The sequence below is a fragment of the Arvicanthis niloticus genome, chromosome 20 (assembly GCF_011762505.2).
Source record: "Arvicanthis niloticus isolate mArvNil1 chromosome 20, mArvNil1.pat.X, whole genome shotgun sequence".
Classification (NCBI taxonomy): Eukaryota; Metazoa; Chordata; class Mammalia; order Rodentia; family Muridae; genus Arvicanthis; species Arvicanthis niloticus.
Genome location: NC_047677.1, coordinates 41,542,345 through 41,556,669, shown reverse-complemented (window position 1 = coordinate 41,556,669; position 14,325 = coordinate 41,542,345). Strand labels below are relative to the sequence as shown.

Below are 14,325 nucleotides of genomic sequence, written 5' to 3'. Positions count from 1 at the left end.
CTGGGTGTCTGCAGTCTCCCGTTAGCCGCCTGGGCCAAACACTTGCAGGCGATCGTCCTGGAGATGCAGGCCCAGCAGCCATCTCACAGCCAAACATCCACTCCCTTCCCTCTAGCCTCTGGAGGCCCCACCCCAGGTCCGCCCCAGGCCCCGCCCCGTTCTGCTCCTGCCCAGGCCCCGCCCCGTCCTGTCCCCGCCCCCGCCAGTTGACTAACCTTCCCAGAAGCCCCGCCTCCCCCAGCCCCAGAGCGGGGCCCCGCCCAACCCTAACCGCCCTTCGACGCTAAACGGCTTCTAGCCGGAGAGCTTCCAGCGCTGTGATTGGCCGTGTTGGTCACCGTTCTGCAGTTCCATTGGCTCCCGGCGCCCGCTTTCTCAGGCCCTGCCCTTGAGCGGGGGCGGGGCCAGAGGCGGCGGGCTGCGCGGGAGTGGCTGGCTGCGCGGAGGGGGCGGGTCCTCGCCGCGCGCAGTGCTCGGGCCAGAGCTCGAGGCGCTGCTTACCGTCGCCTGAGCTAGGAGACGCCGCGGCCGCCGCTGGGTCGCCTCGGGCTTCGCGTCGCGCCGTGTACGCCTTCTCTGCCCCACCCGATCGGCAGCATAGGCTTTACCTGGTCCGCGGCCTCCCTGTCCGCGGCGGGGCAGGTGAGTGAGTGGCGGCGGGTTGGGGGGGGGGGCGTCCAGCACGGAGGTAGCCCGCATGTCGCGTCCCAGGCCGGCCGAGACCCCGCCAAAGGCCAGAGGACCGGACAGTTCGCAGTCAGAAAACTTCATTCGAGCCGGGGTGTTAGGGGTCCTGGGGGAAGGGTTGAGGTTGGCGATCTCAGTACTAGGGCCGGGACCCTAGGCTGAGGCGAGGGTCCCAGGCTGAGACGAGGATTCCAGGCTGAGGTGAGGGTCCCAGGCTTAGGGCGGAGGTCCTGAGAGAAGAGAGGGGGGTCCCAGACTGAGGGCGGGGGTCCTGGGCTGAAGGTGGGGGGTCCCAGGCCGAGACCGAGGTCCTGGGCTGAGGGCGGGGATCCCAGGACTGAGTACAGAGATCTGAGGGCTGAAGGCTGAGGTTCCAGGGTTTAGTGCAGAGTCCCAGGCTTAAGGCAGGGTGGGGGTGTCCAAGGCCAAAGCGATGGTCGGAGGACTGAAGGTGGGGATCCCAGAGGCAAGGGTAACAGACTGAGCAAAGGGTAGAAGGAAGGTAGGTTCCCAGGCTGAGCCTGGGGTCCTAGCTGAGGCAGCAATCACTTGCTGAGAGAGAGAGAGAGGAAGTGCGGGGACTGAGGGACGTGGCTCCCTGAATAGAGTGGTTCTTGGTGGCCCTTGGTCTTGGATCCGGGGCCAGAGCAGAGTCCTAGACAGAAGTTTCCAGCGAGGGGCGCAGTCTCCGGCCCTGCATGGTCTTGCCTGTGGTTCCTGGATTCAGGCACGGCCTAGGGTCCTTGTGAAAGTCTGATGGTAACTGTTCCTTGTCCACGTCGGGGGTGGGGTGGAGGGTTTGGGGTGGGGAGAGGAGCCACTCCGGAGAACCCAGGCCTCTTCACTCCCTCCCCAAATTCAGAAGTTGTCAGTGGACACATTACTCTGCAGGCTTTCGGGTCAGCACACAATAGCTGTGATCTCACTGGGACTTGCAAGGCTTGGACGGATGTCTTGTGATTGAGACGAGCTGGGGAGGAAAAAAAAAAAAAAACAGAGGATGGATGTGGGGCGAGGGCAGGGTGCGGCCTCTTCTCCTCTCCCCTCAGCCGCGGTCTCCTGTTTCTTCTTTCCTTTTGGTTCTCCTCAGGTTTTCCCGCACCATCCATTAGAGCCAGAACAGGTAGACCAGACAGACGCCGCTTCCTCTTTTTGAGGGCTGTATTTTCTGTTTTGGGAAAGAGGTGTGCTCAGAACTGTTTCTTATTGTTTCCTGGAAGTGTTTTGTTCAGTGAAAGTGTGTAGTTGTCTAGTTTCCTTTCTTATTCTGCTCTATGTTTGTTCGTATAGGAGAATTTTACATTAATGGAAGGTGGGCCCCAGAATTGTTTATTTTCTTTTTTACTTTTCTTGGCAGCTCCATGGACTTTTAAATTTCAATAGCTTTATATGTTGAACCTATGGAACTATGGGTTGAGGAAGATTTTTAGTGCTGCACCAAAAGGAATCCTGGGTGCCAGGGCCTTGGAGAAAAGCCCCTTGAGGCCAAACTGCATAGCTGGCATACAAACTCTCCCTCTCGACTCGTTTCTCTGACAACAGCCTTCCTGAAACTTAGTTTGCTTTTTGAGGCAAACTTGCGGCCCATTTCTCTTCTTTGGATTTAATTGAGTTCAGTTGCAGAAGAACTGTGGGCTGTGTCTCTACTGAGAATTGACCTCCCCCACCCCCCACTCCCAGTCCCCATGACCAGAACAGGTCATTATCTGTTATCTGATACGCCCATGTTGCTCCAGAGAGGAGTGTGTAGAGGTCAGTGCTCTCTGGAGATGGCTGGAGCATCAAAGAAGCTGGAGGAGCTCCACATGGGGTCTCGAGACTTGGGGTCCTTCGGCAAGCTCCATCTTCGAGCTACAAGTTCAGCTGAGGCCTTCCCTTCTCTCCACTGCCTCTCTTGCTTGTGTGTAGGTGCCATTATCAACACGATGCATGTTCAGCGCACACGCTTTGGAATTTATATAACTTTGTGCACGTAGTTAGAGCTCAGTATGGTAAAGCTTGGGAAAAGAAGTTTCCAGGCTGGTGAGATGGCTTGGCCTGTAAAAGCACTTGCTTTGTATGCCTGACGATCTGAGTTTAGTCCCTGGAGCCCTTGGTGGAAGGAAGGAATTGATTCCTGAAAGTTGTAAAGTTGTCCTCTGGCTACCGCAGGAGCACTGTGCCGTGTATGTGTGCACATGTGTACAGACAGACTCACTCAGGAGTAAAATAAGTTTGTTAGAAATAGGGTTTTTATAATGGAAAAGGTCAGACTCTGTATCTGGAATTCAGAGCTGGTGTTGCCCCCGTAATGTTGTTTTGTAGGTAGAAGAAAATTCATATAGATTTATGATGAGTTTTCCAGTTTTTTATAAGAAAAAAAACCATGCAAAATATAACACACAAGGCCTGGTTATATCTTACCATTTTTGAGTCAGGATTTTTTTTTTTTCTGTAGCCCAAGTTCCAATCATGTCACTGTGAGACAGCATTATCATCTATAAAGTTTTTCATGCTCAATAATTTCATGATTGAGTTACAAAATAATTCTTAAAAAAATCTTATAACATTTTAAAGTTTGTGATTTTGTGTTGAGTCACAGTTATGGCTATTCCTGGCTTCACGTGGCCACCGGGGCACAGGTTAGATATACCCGGAAGTTGAGATCTTCTTCCTGTCTCAGCCTTCCAAATGATGATACTGTAGGCATGTGCCACTGTACCAGGCCTTGTTAGCTGTTTTAAAGAAGCCGTTCCTTTCCGTTAGTTGGATACCAGAGAGCATGTGGCATGTGTAAATTGTAAAAGTTCCATCAGGTCCTTGGAACGGTTTAGACAATAGATGTTGGATCTTGTATCAGTTTCAGTGAGTTCTGGATCTATACCAGTGTGTCCGGGGCAAAGTCATTCCCGTGTGCACAGAAACCTCAGAGCTTTATTGTAAAGGAGATGGGTGTCTGAAGGAAATTGGTGGATGCATATTGTATATACCCTTGGTGAAGGAGATGAGTGCTTTGGAATATAATAAAAACACCTGCTCACACATTGAAATTGCCTCACCCCAAGTATTTGCTGAAATGCTGTTGATTTTGGGGCAGCCATAGCCTCTATAGTGAGGACTCTGACAAGTCTTAGATCCGCTGTCCATGGTACTGAACGAGTGTTTTTTTTTTTTATCTCTATCTCTCTATCTCTCTCTCTCTCTCTATCTCTCTCTCTCTCTCTCTCTCTCTCTCCTTGGTTTCCTTCAGACTTTCTGTTTGGTGAGAATGGGTTTTGGAATTACATTAAAAATAATTCTAGAATTCACATCATTAAAGAAAAATCGGACAGGATAGCTTTTCTAGATTTGAATGAGAGGTGCCATTTAAAAAAATCATATCTCTCATTTTAAAATGATAGTTTTTTTTTTTTCCTTTCCAAGTGGGGAGTTTCTGGCTAGGGACGTCAAGTCATGAGCATCGAAGTTAAACAAGTGTCTGTCTTCTTAATAACTAGCGTCAAACGAAAAAGGGCCCTTGATTGCAATATGTACAGATGTCTGTTCTTAGGGCAGCGTGTCCCTAAACAGTGCCACTTGTAACACCCTCACACCTCTCTCTCAGCCTTCCTTGGAGAGAGGCTGAGAACATGAGTCTTGGTGATTGTCAAGCATCTACTTTTGTGTGTATAACTTTGAGGAATGTAAACCATTTCAGATAAAGTCTTGATTTCTCTTGTGGATACTTACTTTAGAATTGTTCCATAGGTTAGCAATAAGAAATGTCACCTGTATACATTTTTTTTCACATGGTGGTGAGTGTCATGTGTTATAGTGCTTGGCAGAGGAGTTGGGTACCAGATACAAAAAGGTTGCTTATCTTCAGTACCAAGCTGAGTGGATGGTTTGGGTTTTGGAATAATTACCTGAACTGGTTGTCTGGTCCTAAGTTTCTTATGGTGTTCCTTTTTCATCCAGGTTTCAGGCGTCCTCTGAGAAACTTAAAACAAGGACTCATATTCTTGCTAAATCTTGTGTGTTGTGACTTGAGAGCCCATTGTGGGAGTGAAACAGTTCTTGTCATAGAAGGGTCCCCCATTCACCCTGAGGAAGAACATGTAAACAGGTGGCTGCAAGTGGCCACACCATGATGCTGTTGGGGGGAGCAGCCTGCTGGGTGTGCTGAGGGGTGATAAGCTTGGGAAATCCGAAGGCTTCAGAGAGGGAAGCAGCCTTTGGGCTAAGCCTTAAAGGATGAGTTGTAGATGTTTGGACACAGATGGAATACGTTGATTAGAAAAAGATGAGGAGGTTAGTGTGACTGGAAAACAGAGTGTTGATATGGAAGTCGGGGGTATGGGTATTCCCAAGGAGCTGGGATTCTGGTAGGTTGTGTGTGTGTGTGTGTGGGGGGGGGGGGAGTTGAAGAGGGGCTGTGTGGTAAAGAGAATGATGGCTTCTTGACACTATGCCCTCATCCCCAAAGCTTGTAATGTGTTATGGTGTTTGGCAGGGGGAATTGGGTAGCAGATAGAGAAAGGTTGGTCATCAGTTGGCTTTAAATAGGGAGTTAAAGGTGGAAGAAGGAAACACAGTGTTAGAGTCATGTGAGGTGAGGGCTTTAGATGCCATTGCTAGTTTTGAAGACAAAATATGATATGCCAAGGAATGTAGCAGCTCCGGAAAAAGGAAAGAAAAAGGTTTCAGAAGGGAGCCCAGTCCTTGATTTTAGTCCAGTGGGAGATGACTCTGTCTGCTGATTTCCAGAACTGTGGGGTAACAAAGGGTGGTGTTTTAAGCTAACATTCTTGTGGAGATCAGTGGTGGCGGCTTCAAGAAACTGATGCACCCTGGGACTCTGTTTTGTGCATCCTTAGCTACCAAGTTTCAGGAGGAAGTCACACAGTGAGATTGGCCTTAGAAAACATGGTGGTTCCTGCTGTTTGGGAGTTTGCCCCAAGTCAAGGAGATGTTGATGCTCGCTTTTATTCCCAGACAAGATGGGGTATGTGAGGCAGTGTGGTCTGACCTGAATTCCACTCGGTCTCCTCCTTGAGCTGGATCAGCCTCTGCTTTTGCATACCGCCGTGTTCCACTGCCTCACCTTTGCCCTGTGCTGGGCCCCTGGGAGACAGTAGTCCAGGTGCACACCACTGAGACAGTGGGCCACAGCCCCTGTTGTTGTTGCCAATTACTTTCCAAAAGCTTGATTCCTAGCCTCAGGCATCCTTTAATCTTTAGATAATAGTGCTGCCAATCAGGTAGGTCTGAAATATCTCACAGTTTTAATTTGCATTTCCCTGATTACTAGTGAGTTTGACAATTTTTTACCACCCCATCTCCCCTCCCTTTTTTTTCTACTTGGATTTTTTCCCCCCTATATATTGTAATCGTATGTTGTTCATCTACTTATTGTCTGTTTTGTGTCCTTGTGCCTTTTTTGGAGTTCTTTCTTTATCTATTTTTGATTCTACTTTTGTCCCACTATTATTCTTTAAAAAATGTTGCTTTGATGAATAGATGTTTAATTCTAACATAGTCAAATCCATCTATCTTTATAATTTGTGGCTATTGGGCCTTATTCAAGAAGTCTGTGTAACTTGAAAGTTATAAGACAGACTTTTCTTTTTAAAAAGTTGAAATATTTGGCTTTTGTATTTTACTTGGGATTCATTTTTATATGCATTGTGAGGTAGATGTTTGCTTTTAGAATTTTTAAAAAAAAATGCCTAGCTAATTGTACAATTAACATTTATTACCACCCTTTCCCCGAGATCTGCAACACTACTTATGAAACAGACAACGAATTTCACACATGGTGTGGGTGAATTTTCTGTTTTGTTTATTTGTTTTTGATTGGTTTGTAAAACAGGGATTCTCTGTGTAGCCCTTTGCTGTCCTGGAACTTTCTCGGTAGACCAGGCTAGCCTTGAACTCAGAAATCACCTACATATCTCACCATGCCCAGTCTTTTGTGTGTGTGTGGTATTTTTATACATAATGATAATTTAATTTCTTTGTTTATAGTCCTTAAGTATTTTGTTTACTTTTGATGGAATGCTAGGCAGAACGCCTAGAAATTGGAGAAGATTAACTTTGTATTGCTTCTCACTTTAGGAATAATCCTGTTAGAAGTTTCATAGTGAACTTTGCTTTTATATTTTAACAGATTCCTTTTATTAGGCTATGGATTGTCTCATCTACTAATAGTTTGACAAAAGCCTTTTTAAACAGTCAGTTGGGCCTGATGAAAGATGCCTATAATCCTAGCTCTCAGGAGACTGAGACAGGATTTTGAGCTCAAGGTCAGCCTGGACTACACAGTGAGACCCTGTGTCAGGGAAACTAAAAATACATTTTGATTTTTATTAATGTCTCAAATATACTTACTTAGAACATTTTTTAATGTTTATTTTTCTTCTTTATACTTCCATTGAAATAAAATTAGCTTGAATGTGTACATTTGAAGCTAACATTAATTTCCTGGGATGTACTTTTTTTTTTTTTTTTTTCATCATGCTGGACCACATTAAACCCTGTTACTGGAATTATACTCATTTCATTTAGGATTGTCATACATATTCATAAGGGGCACTGGCCAATGATGAGCTTCCCCTGGATTGCTGTTTTCAGATTTGGTGTCAAGGGCTTGCTTTACCTACTCTGGAATAGCTTTTGGAAGGGAACATACTCTCCTCTGGAAGTTGACAAAATTACCTTTTTTTTTTTTTTTTTTTTTTTTTTTTTTTTTTTTTTTTTTTTTCTGTGTAGTCTAGGTTGGGCTTGGGGCTCAAAATCTTCCTGCCTAAGCCTCCCAGATGCTGGGTAGGTATGCGGCAGCATGCCTGTGTCAAAACTGCCGAGATGCTCTCGGCACTCGAGAACGTGAGACTTGTGGATGGAGAGTCGCCTAGAAGGGCTTGCTAGTATATCTGCTCACATCCAATGGGGCCAGTGAGTAGAATCTCTCATGTCTCACAAGTGCGGGGGAACCTGAACCTTGGCAAGTATTAGTGATATTTGCCGTACTGAAAGACTAATGGTTATTGGCGTTGTAGAGGGTACCAGACCCTTAATGTGTTGCCCTCTAGGCCTCGCTTGTAGACTTTTCAGGCTTATTGGTTGTAAGAGGCCAGTTAGGATGGAAAGCTAGACCTCATCTGTGATTTGCGTTTGTTGTGGATAAACCTGTGTGGAGAAGTCAGCTTTGCATCACCATATATACCCATCATAAGAACCTTGTGTGCAGTAAAGACAGTACGTTTATGGTTGTGGAGGTTTAATGCCACCTATATCATGGTGTTAGGGCTTGCCACATCAAGCCATTACCCATGCCTTTCAGCAGAAAGTCAGAGACCCTAGTATCGTAATGCACTTGGGAGCACACCACCACAGCACCTCCTAGTACCAGTGCCTTGGAGACTAAATTTTCATATTTGGACCTTTAGGGAACCCCATTCTCACTCTTTCTAAAAACTTGTCCTGGGCATACTGCGTTTCTGTAGAGAAAAGTATCTTTTTTTTCCTCTTTCCAGATTTCTAACTCTTAGCCTTCCTTCAGGGCAGATGCACCCTCTGGACTCCGGTGGCAATTCTCTGTGCTCACCCAGGCCCTCAGTGAGCTCACATTTTCCTGTTCTTATTGTACTGTCCCGACTGCTCTGTGCACAGAGCAGTGTTGTGTTCTTTGTGGTCAGGTGGTCAGAGAGCTTCAGATCCATCACCTGGGCCCTCTGCGAGAAGCTGGATATAGTTAAGGTGGTCCTGTCACGGCACTCATCTCCAAGAGAGGAAAAAAAAAAAAGTTCTCTTTGGGTGAATGTAGGTGGAACCTGTGACTTTCTTCTAGACCACAGAATATGGCCAAGGTGACAGGATGCTACTCCCATGTTGTATTATGCCAAATCCCATCTTGTTGGGGATTTGATGTATAGAATCCCTTTTCGACTTGTTGAAAATAGGGAGGAAATGTAGAGATGTAGCAGAGCCTCCTGGAGCAGAGGATGGATTCAGAACAGTCAGAAGTCTTATAGTGCAGGGAAACAGCCCCCCACCCCCAGTACACATACTGGTTACATCTTCAGAGGAGAGGCCACAGCGGGACCAGCGCCTTGGGAGACCCTAAACAAGCGGTCCAGCTAAGCCTCCTGGGGTTCCTGACTCTCAAAAATGATGCGATAAGGACATATTGTTTGAGCTTATCAGTTTGTTGTCATAGCTTATACAGCCATAGAAAACTAATGTGCAGATGTCTTCTGACCTCTTAGTTAGACTCAGTAGAAATAGGTTTGGATTGCTGAAGAGTCAGTCTATTTGAGGTAGCTCATATTTAACTTAAAAAGCAGTTTTTCCTACTTATAAAGTAAATACAAATGCTTTGTTTAGAAAAATGAAAGCAAGTAGTAAGATAATTATCAAAAGATAACCAACACCTTTCACCTACTGCATGTGTATGTGTGTCTGTGATGAGTGTATAATGTATGATATGCCAGACAGACATGTCTTAAAAACTGTGATTCCTTCCATAACCTGTTCCCTAAGTACTTTTTCACCCTTTAGGCCTGGGATTGCAGCTTATTGGTAGAGTGTATACTTAGCATTCATGAGACTGTTTGTTTCATGCTCCCATATCAAACGAGCACATTTACTTCTTCTAAATCATGAGAACTTCCACCCTATCCCGAGTAACTGGAAATCCTGGTATAGACGGCAGCATGCTATTCCAGTGGATGTCCTGGTTTATCAAACCTACTTTCTTATAACTGAATATTTATTCTACTTTCTGTAGCATTAGGCTTCGGTAAATAGTTTATACAACATGATCATGTATTGGTGAATACTTCTGCAGGATAATTTTCAGAAGGCAGAGCTATTCCATCAAAGTTTGTAAATGCTTCCTAAGCCTTTTGATACCTACTGTCTAGCTTAGCAGCATTTTCAAAAAAAAAAAAAAAAAAAAAAAAAAAAGTACAATTCAAATGTTTGTTTCTGTAACTCACCAGGTTGGGGTAGGGCAGAGGTATTGATTTTTGAGCATTTAGGTTCCTGTTTTCTTAACCCTGTTTGCAAAGTGCTTTTAAAATATTCATTAAAGTACAATATAGATTCTATTTATAGATGTGTTTATATGAGGCGCTCCCTTAATATTGGGAGAAAGCTTACACATTTTCATCACTTCCTGTCTTTGTAAATCTTTTTATATTCCTCTTTGTCAATTGGTTTCAGGCCTTTGAACAGAGATTCTGAGGCACACAAGGGGTCATGGGCTTGTATTACTCAGACAAGATGGCTGTCCTGACCTAGCCTAGTCCTACTCACCATTTATTAACTACTTGACCTCATGAAGAGGAGGGTCAGCAGAATACTAATTACTAAAAATATTTTCATTATCTTAAGTATGTTTATTTAGAAAAATGTTTAAAGTAAAGAACAGCCTTAGAAGCGGAATAAAAAAAATCTGAATAATCTTGCCACAATAGCAAGTGTTATGCCAGCTTGTTCTTAGGATGTATGGTTAGACTTGGATGGCTGGAATTTCCTTTATGAGATTTGTGCATCCAAGCTGTGAGTGAAACTTGATTCCGGTTTTTCTTTCTCATAGCTGCTCCCTGTTCTAGTCTGAGATGGACGCCTAATTAATTTGTAGTTTTTCCTTTTTCTAGTATATGTGCTTAGCATGATATATTTCCCAATAGACAATACTTCCATTGTATCTTACAGAGTTTGATTTGTTTTAATTTATTCGATATATTTAAAATCTTTCATTGAGTTTTCCTTTGACTTACAGGTAATTCAGAAAACTATTGAGACATTCCAGACAAGTGTATATTTTTTTATTTGGTTCTCCGGCATGGTTAACATTGTTCAGAGATTTTACTTTCTATGAGTTTAATCCTTTGAAATCTGCTGCTATGCTTTTTGAAAGGCATTCCTGTATATATGAAAAGATTAACTTCAAAGCTCCATACATTCTGTTTAGCTAAGTTGTAAACATATTAATCACAGCTGTTTTCTTATTAGTTTAAGTCTGGTAGTTGTATCTGTTACCAACATGATTTCATCAGCATTATGGATTGCCTTATTTCTCCATGTAGCTCTGTCCGTTGTTACTCATACATATTTGAGGGCTGTATTATTAGGAACATGCAAATTTAAGATTGTTCTGTCCTTTCATTTTTGAGACAGAGTGTTATGAAGTCCAGGCTGGCTGTAACTCATCCTGATGCTTCTGCTCCATCTCCCCAGTGCTGAGAGGGTCAGGCCACTTAGCGCCGTCTTTTTGATGAGTTTTAAATATCTTCTCCATCTTCAGACCTGTGTTTTTGCCTTCATGGTGGATGTGCATTATGTTCCTCTAGCCAGACCTGATTGTTTTAGTCCCGTATCTACAAAATATCGTTTTTTTTTTTTTTTTTTTTTTTTTTTTTCTCTCTCTGATACTTTAAATATGTCTTTCGGAAGCAAGGTGCTTGTTAGATTTCTTTTTCCACCTAATTTGACAATTTTTGTCTTTTTCTTGAAACATTTGGTTTATTTACATTAAGTGTAACTACCAATATATTTGAATTTAAATTCATAGTCCTATGTATTTTATCCTGCCTTACATTTTCCTTTCCTTTAGAATTGATTTTGCGATTTTGAAAAAAAAAAAAAAAAACACCTTTGCTACCCTCTGTCTTATTTTGGAAGCTATGTTCTATTTTTCTTTCTTTTCATAGCTGTTATGGTTAGATAGTAAATTATAGACCATCCAGATAATGAAATGCAACTGTCTTAGTCAGTGTTTTACTGCTGTGAAAAGACACTATGACCAAAGCAACTCTTATAAAAGATAACATTTAATTGGAGCTGGTTTACAGGTTCAGAGGTTCAGTCTGTTATTATCAAGGCGGGAGCATGGCAGCCTTCAGGCAGGCATGGTGCAGGAGGAGCTGAGAGTTCTACATCTTTATCTGAAGGCTGCTAGGAGAAGACTGACTTCCAGGTGTCTAGGATGAAGAAGGTCTTAAAGCCCAAGCCCACAATGACATACCCACTCCAAGAAGGCCACGCCCACTCCAACAGGACCACACCTCCTAACAGTGCCACTCTGGGCCAAGCTTATTCACACCATCACAACACCTTTATCTCTCTTTAAACCCTTCATTCGTTTTCAGCTTTTCTCTGCTCTTCGTTGTTCTCTTGACATTTCTGACTTTCCTGCTGGGATTATTCCTTCTGTGCTGAAATGGACTTCTTAGTTCAGATCAGCTAGTGTTAGGTACTTTGTTTTTCCCTTAAAAATATTTTTATTTCACTTTTTCCAATTCATCAAACATGTTTTAGATATAACAGACAGAATTCATCTTTTTAAAGTTCACAGTTCTGTAATTTTGACCTTTTATTGTGTATCCAACCACCACCGCCACAAGCAGCAACAACAAACAAAGAAAAGGAAAAAAAAAAAAAAAAAAGCAAGCAACCTCATGCCCATCACTAAGTATGTTAATATGTATGTTAATAGCAACTCCTTGTTCTTTTCTCCTCTTGTCTTTGGCAACTTTTAATTTATTTTGTGTCTCTAAGGATTTATTTTGTGACTGTTACAGACATTTCTCCTGAATGCAGTCTATCACATGCGGCTTCTTGTGCCTGCTTTCTTTTATTTAGTATAGTAATTTCAAGCGTCTTCTATGTTGTAGTACGCCATGGCATTTATGAATAATATTGTCTTGTACAGTTAAGGTGTTTTAGGTGGACATTGGATTTTTTTCTTTTTTCTTTTTTCTTTTTTTAGTTTTCTTGATTCATACCTAGAAGTAGAATTGCTGGGTCAGCTTTGTTTAGCTGCTGAAGTGTTTTTTGTTTTTTGTTTTTTTTAAAGTCCCGCTGTTTTACATTGCCATCAGTATTGTATGAGGTTACAATTTCTCTGTATCCATTTCATTGTTTTTTTATTTTCCAGTTTTTTTTTTTTTAAATCATAGCTATGCAAGAGGTAGGAAGTGGTATCTCACTTCTGGCATTAGTAATTAGCATTTTCTTAATGACTAATGGTGGTGAATACCCGTCCATATACTTATAAACTGTTAGTACATTTTCTCTGGAGAACTGTCTGTCTGATGTTTTACCCATTTTAAAATTGGAATATTTGTCTTCTTAGTGTTGCATTATAGGAATTCTGTCTACTGGTCCCATACATACTGTAGATGTATGTGCTACAAATATCTTTCTTTTTGTTATTTAATATATTTAAATCTTAAATATATTCGTACCATTTCCCCTTTCACCTTTCTCCCTCCATTCCTTCCCATATTCCTTCTTGTCTGGCTGTCACATTACTAGCTTCTTTTTGTGTGTGTAGATGTGTGTGTATACATGTATGTATACAAATATATAAATACAACCTGCTGAGCCTATTTCTTTTCATATATATATGACTTCTCTAACCATTCTGTATTGGATAACCATGTCTCAGGGAGAGGTTAACTCTCCCTCTCTGAGCAGTTATTAGTGCCTGTGGTTCTTTGTCCAGGGATGAGATGCCACAAGGTTTTCTCCTTCTGAGTTAGCACATGTATGGTATTGGCATTGTTTTGGTTTGTTTAGGCAGCCATTTCTAGAAACACGGTCTCACAACCGACTTCCTGGTCCTCTGGCTCCTACAGTCTTTTCATCCCCCTATTTGAAATGTTCCCTGACCTTGGGTACAGGGGTTATGTTGAAGATGTAACCATAGAGGCTGGGCTCCCCACAATTGGATGGTCTCTGCATTGTGTCCTGTTGTGGTTTTTTGTAACAGTCTCTGTTGGCTGTAAAGGGAAGCTTCTTTGAAGAGGGGTGAGAAATTCATTTATATCTGAAGACATGGAGCTAGGAACTGCAGATGAGGGAGAACATGGATATTTGTCTTTCTGGGTCTGGATACCTCACTCAGTATCATCTTTTCAAGTTCCACCAATCCACCTGCAAATGTCATGGTTTGAATTTCCCTTGCAGCTGACTAGAATTCCATTGTCTTCATGTTTCTGTCAGCATCATGACTAGGGCAGCAATGCATGTTGCTGAGAAGTATCAGTGGGATGGGCTGTGGAGTGCTGTGGGCATGTCCGTCAAGGGATACTATTGCTGGGTCATATAGTAGACTTATTTCTGAGGATTCTGAGTACCAATTTCCATAGTGGCTACACCAGTTTGCAGTCCCACCAACAGTGAATGGGGATTCTCTTCTCCCCACATCCTCGCTGGCATTTGTCAGTTGTTTTGTTGATCTTAGCCATTATGACTGGGCTGAGATAAAATCTCTGAGTTGTTTTAATTTGCATTTTCCCAATTGCAGGGATGATGAGCACTTTTTGAGGTATTCCGTAGCCATTTTTTATTTTTTCTGTTGAGAACACTGTTCAGATCCCTAGCCCATTTTTTTAATTTGAAAAAAAATTTTATACAATTTATTCTGATTACATTTCCAGATCCTAACCCATTTTTAAGTTGGGTCTATATATATATATATTGTCTTGGTACGTGTGTGTGTGTGTGTGTGTGTGTGTGTGTATGTATCCTGGATATTTACCCTCTGTCAGATGTGTAGCTGGGAAAGAGTCTGTTCCTCTTTGTGGCTTTCTTTTTCACTCAATTGACTGTATAGGATATTTTTAGTATTTTTTGAAATGCAAATTTTAAAAAAGATTTATTTATTTA

The 14,325-nt window shown here is 42.7% G+C and overlaps 1 protein-coding gene across 15 annotated transcripts in view; it reads left to right on the top strand.

The window, feature by feature from the left end:
* Window positions 1-395: 395 nt before the first annotated feature.
* The window catches only part of Pcbp3 (poly(rC) binding protein 3), a 194,131-nt gene continuing 180,201 nt past the window's right edge, over window positions 396-14,325 (top strand). For 4 of the 15 annotated variants that reach the window (XM_076916831.1, XM_076916828.1, XM_076916826.1 and 1 more), the window contains exon 1: window positions 471-642. The gene's annotated coding sequence lies outside the window, so the exon portion shown is untranslated. Of the gene's footprint in view, window positions 643-14,325 lie in introns of all 15 variants that reach the window. The other 11 variants (XM_034524891.2, XM_034524885.2, XM_076916833.1 and 8 more) reach the window with 7 other exon arrangements.